This window comes from Paralichthys olivaceus, chromosome 3, assembly GCF_024713975.1.
Source record: "Paralichthys olivaceus isolate ysfri-2021 chromosome 3, ASM2471397v2, whole genome shotgun sequence".
In the NCBI taxonomy this organism is placed as follows: Eukaryota; Metazoa; Chordata; class Actinopteri; order Pleuronectiformes; family Paralichthyidae; genus Paralichthys; species Paralichthys olivaceus.
The window spans coordinates 27,515,043-27,520,944 of NC_091095.1; the positions used below are offsets into that span (position 1 = coordinate 27,515,043).

At 40.1% G+C, this 5,902-nt stretch overlaps 1 long non-coding RNA gene across 1 annotated transcript; it reads left to right on the forward strand.

The window, feature by feature from the left end:
- The first annotated feature begins 429 nt into the window (after window positions 1-429).
- On the forward strand, window positions 430-3,220 carry LOC138407275 (uncharacterized). Its single transcript, XR_011240720.1, has 2 exons — window positions 430-1,670; window positions 2,693-3,220. It is a non-coding gene; the product is annotated as an uncharacterized lncRNA (long non-coding RNA).
- The last annotated feature ends 2,682 nt before the right edge of the window (window positions 3,221-5,902 follow it).

A 5,902-nucleotide genomic window follows, 5' to 3' on the forward strand; every position in this document is an offset into this window, starting at 1 on the left:
CAACATAATCCTGTTGATGGAGAGGGGGGCGTGTTTAACTCCCTGTCTCTTCCTGTGTGTCATCAGCAAATTTAATGATGGTTTTGAAGCTGTGGGTGGCCACGCAGTCATGAGTGAACAGGGAGTACAGGAGAGGACTGAGCAGGCAGCCCTGGGGGGCGCTGGTGCTGAGAGTCATTCGGAGAATGTGGTGCTGCCTATCCACACTGGTGTTGAGCCCAAGGTCTCCATGCTTGGTGACGAGCTTCAGGGGCACGATGGTATTGAACTCTGAACTATAGTCAATAAACAGCATTCTCACATGTGTACCTCTGGTCCAGGTGGGTGAGGGCAGTAGGAAGGGTGAGGGAGATGGCATCTGCAGTTGACCTATTTGGCCTGTAGGCAACTGCAGTGGGTCCAATGAGTCATAGAGGGAGTAGGTGATGAAGTGGTTTGCTTTAACAGCAACTCACAGCGTTCCCAACCTCAATGTTCAATAAAGATAACAAACTCCAACAGGCGCTAGGACAAATATGGCGCACCCACTGCAAACACAGGTGTCATCTCTGTCTGAATGTGTGTCTGCACAGTCAGTCACACAGTACAGTTTACTCTCTCAATAAACTAAGAAGGAACATGTGCATACCCTTTACCTGCATGCCAAGAAGCTATGAATCATTTAACCAGGTCAAAGTTCAAATCTAATCTGTAACAATTAAAATGAACAGTTAGGATTAGTGTTTGATGCTTCACCAGACAATACCTGTGACACAGATTTGGGAGAACTGATGATAGCGTCATTGATGATCAGTGATTCATGTTCTGTGGGTTGCTGCCAGTTCCCAATCAGTATGTGATGCATGTTCCGGCACATGTTAATGACATTGTTACTCCCTACCTTGACGAGTGTGCTGGCCTCAATCAAGGAGGCATTCTGGACCAGCACCATGGTTAGGATCTGGTTAGAATTTTTAGAGTTAAGGAATAAATGATAAAATGATAAAATAAAACTAATTTTACTGTTCATGTTTACCTGCCCCACTTAAGATGTCACAATAGTTCCATAATCTTAAATTGTTGACAACAATGTTAGAAATGATGAGGAAATGTGAAAATAAAGCTGAATGAAACTTGTTACAACAAACAGGCATTACCATTATTTATGTTCTTTCTTTTTCTTTTCTTTTTGCTGCGTCATTGGCTGAGGAATGCTCAGTGCTTCTTTTGATGTTAATATACCCTCTTATTTAGAGTCAGTTGTTTTGCTTTATCCTCTTACAGTTTTTTTCTGAAACAGGATTAATCAGGTTTATCAGCTGAGGTCATCTCAGCTCAGACTGGCAAGCCCTTTATCCCATCATAAAGGTACAGTGTGTTCTCACTTCCTTTGAAAAGCTCCTTCTGAATTCCCACACATACCTGACGCCCATCCCATATGCCTCAACAAGAACCAGAGTGTGCTGGTGCCCCTGTGTTGCAGTCATGCAACCTGAATCTTTATCTGATACCAATTCATGCTTTCATACCTGGTTTTGGAAATAATGTGCACACACAGTCATGTTCCAACAGGTGAACACCAACACACCAAACATCCCTCCTCTACATTCCTGGGCAAGCTAGGGCGTCATGTCCCAACCCAGTCTATTAAAGTGGAAATTCACTGCCTACACTCTCGACCTCAGTCTTCAGTATGTTGCAGTAAACCATGTGTCAAACCTGTTTTTTTAGGTATATTTCTGACCATAAGGACAAATCATGTGCAATTGTTTGGCCTCAGCACAGAACATTCAGTACATGAACAATGTAGTCTCACTCTAGAAATGACTCTTCCAGTGATCTGTTGTCGTTCATACTGCATTGGCCGGAACAGGATAGTACAAGTACATTTTTATATTACAGGATAGGCTGTGTGTGTGTGTGTAAAACCCATTAGTGCTACTTAATTGTTGGCATTCTACCTACAGCACACAGAAAGTATGATAAATAGTAGAAAATAACAGGGTGGAAGTAGAAAAGGCTGAAGGAGTGCTGTTCAGTGTCTAAAGTGGATATTTTGCAAACAATAGCTGCATGTTTGGTGGATATTTCTACCAAATACAATCACATGCACATTGGATATTGTAAAAAAAAATGCATTCTTAGCGTTAGCTAAACTTATCGATAACGAAAAAATATCATTTTACTAGTATTAACCAGTTAGCTGTCATTTTTGCTTTTGAACTTCAATAACTAGCTCCACATGAAGCTAGTAAGTTGACTCAAATTATAAAATATGCATGGGAGAGCTAATACAACTTGCTTAGAATTAAATTTCATTGTTTAAAAAAATTTAATTCTTGATGTGGTATAAAAAGGTACAAAAGATTGAGACCAGTTTGAGTGCACAGTACCTTATGATACTGTGAGGTATCAAGGTATTTGCTCATGTATGATGGTTACAGACCAGGATATGGCCAACCCTCAACTCAGACATAATTCTCTGCCTCTGCTCCTGAAAGAGGAGCAAATATTCACACTGTAGTGAATCATCAGTACAGGCAAACAGAAACCTGAGTCAGTTCAGGTGTTTGAAGAAACAACCCAGTGAAAACAAGTTGTCATTCGGTCAAAATCAGCAACATTGTCTCCATTGATGTTCTCTGTTCTTTTATACAATATGTCTTTTCTGAATCTGTCAAAGTTTGTCAACGTTCTTCCTGGCTGTGTTCAGGTGCAGACAGGAAGCTGGAGCAGTAAACACATGAGAACCCAGCCAGCCAGGAAGGCATCACTCTAACAGCTGAATAATGACAGCGGCTCTTCTTCCTCTGCAGGCTGCGGAGGCTCAACATGGGCCCAAGGATTCTCTGCAACTTTTACAGGTGCACCATTGAGAGTATTCTGACTGGCTGCATCACCGCCTGGTATGGCAGCTGCATCGCCCTGAACTGCAAGGCTCTACAGAGAGTGGTGAAGTCTGCTCAGTGTATTGCCAGGACAGAGCTGCCATCCATGGAGGACCGCTACACTTAGCGGTGTAGGAAGAAGAGCAACCAGATCGTTAAAGACCCCAGCACCCAAACCATTAACTGTCCTGCCTGCTGCCATCTGGCCGACGATTTTTTATATTTTATATTCTATTTTTAGTTGTATTTTTTTCTTGTGTAATTTCTGAGCATGGCTAGAGGGGAGCATTTCATTGCCAGCAACTGCTGAATGTAATTGTTGTGCATATGACAATAAACCCTTGAATCTTGAATCACTTCTGCTTGGACCCACTGTGGGCTAATGGCACAACGGATGTGAGTAAGAAGTTGGTGTGTGGAAATCAACACTTAACAGAAGCATCGTCTCTCCAAAAATAACCTGCCACTGATCTGAAAAGGCTGATTTGTTATATCCCACACAAGTCTTTTATTTTCCAATGGGTCTTTCATGGTCATGACTGTTTAGCGTTCCAAAATATTTAATCAACTTCATCTGTTTCTCGTCATCTTCGGAGCTGAGACTGGATAGTTTCTGAAGCCAGCAAGCTATAAATAAACATGACTTGCATCTTCATTGACCACGTTTAAGTGTTTTTTTCATCTGTGCCATGTGCACAAACCGCCAGTAATGTAAATTCCAATGTATCTGTGAAAGTAATTCCACTAATCCAGCTCTTGCTTCATTCCGTCTACAAGACGGGCCTGAGCCGGCTTTACTTCCTGAGGAGGCTCGGGTCCTTCAATGTCTGCAACAAGATGCTGCAGATGTTCTATCAGTCTGTTGTGGCGAGCACCATCTTCTTTGCTGTGGTGTCCTGGGGTGCGGGCATCAGGACAAAGGATGCCAACAGACTGAACAAAATCATAAGGAAAGCAGAGTCTGTGGTTGGCTCTAAGCTTGTCACCATGGAGGAGGTGGTGGAGAACAGGATGCTGGCAAAACTGCTGGCAATCATGGACAATCCCTCTCACCCCCTCCACAAAACACTGGACAAGCTAAAGAGCAGCTTTAGCCACAGGCTCATCCAACCCCGCTGCTCTAAGGAGCGATACAGGAAATCGTTCATTCCAACCGCAATAAGACTCTATAACTCATCTACCTCTGTCAGAGCCACCATCACAGAACTGCACTAATATACCTATCACCCTTGCACCATGTACCCTGTACTACACTACGCCCCATATACTGGAACATTTACTTCTGTGATATGTGTTAATTTAAACCATTTTGATATTACAGACCATTTTATACAACAATATTGTCTTTCGCACACCCAGTCTACATATTCTTACACTGATAGTATATTGTATAGTCAAGTACTTATATTTATACCCTACTATATACTATATATCATATCATATTATATCATACTGTGTATATTCTCTGTATATTCTTCGTATATATAAGTCTATATACACATATTTATACATGTGTACATGTTATTATTATTATATTATTACTACTGCTATTACTATTATTATTATTATATATACTGTTGCTGCCATTATTACTATATACTGCTATTATATTGGTATAATTACTATCTATATAAATATATATTATGTTATATTGTATACTATATATATATATATATATATATATATATATATATATATATATATACTGTACTACTATTCTTATATACTATCTAACAATAACATTACCATCATATCATCATTACTATTACCATCATATTGCCACTGCACTACTTGTCTGCCTATTCATCTTGTGTTTCTGTTTTTGTTCTTTTTACCTCAATGTTTTGTTTTGTTCTATTGTATTGTGTTTTGTTGTGTTCTGATACACAAGCTGCTATCACGACTTAATTTCCCTCCGGGGATGAATAAAGTAATCTATCTATCTTTATGGGAAGTGGAACTAAGGGATGTTGTGGTTTCTTTGAATGCCTAGACATTGACATGGAGCCCTTGCAAAATTTACAAGAAGCCCTATCACTTCTTTTTTTTTCACAAGAAGCCGTATGACTTCTTGTAAATTCTGCGTAAAACACATGAAACACATGAAATTCTTAATGGACCCAGAGGATAAGTCCATGTTTCACTTAAATGTGTGGTACCCATAAGAGCCTCACTGGTCCAGTCATTAACCTACTTGTTGTATATAGATGCAAAATCCTGTGGATGATTGTTCACATGACCCTGCTTGTGGTTCACTCTGGGCCTACATGGAGCTCATTAAAAAAAATCCCATGGGCGCATGACATCTCATCACTCACTCATGTGTGACTGCCACCACAGTTCATGGTGGAAGTGGCATGTTATTTGTGTCTGTGTTATTGTGACAACTTGAGATATCTGGCTGTGATTCTGGCAGTGTGACGTTAGTCTGGTCCCTTTAGGTCCAGTGCTCCAATCAATATCGCTCAGAGATGGAGACCGGCACATTTGAAAAAGACACGACCCCCACACAAAGTATTATTTTAACAATATTCTGACACACAAGAGAACTGTGAGCTCACATTTTAAGCAACGGTGTTTGTGTGGTAGTATGTGGTAATAATTTTTGTTGAAGTAGTCATTATTTCATTGTATACGATTATATTCAGTCTCCAAACACTTGGTACAGTGTCACAGACGCACATACTAGAGATGCCATTAGTGTTTTTCCCAGAAAACAACCTGATCTCAGTTTGAGACATACACCGATATTAGAGTCCATCACTGAGGAAATGTAACATAGGGTGTTCAGTATTACATAATTGTTGACTGCAACTAGCCAGTCAAGTCTCAGCTCAGTTAGCACAAGTGTTACTATCCTGTCCTATTTGTGTCTTCGCTGTAACAGATAGAACATTTCAAATTTGAAAAAATAAAAACAACAAAAAATGAAAACAAAGTAGAAATTAAGACAGCAATAGAAATGTAATGTTGAAATGAAATCAATCATTCAGACTAAGAACTCCCTCTCCATGTCTACCTCAGCCTACTCATCT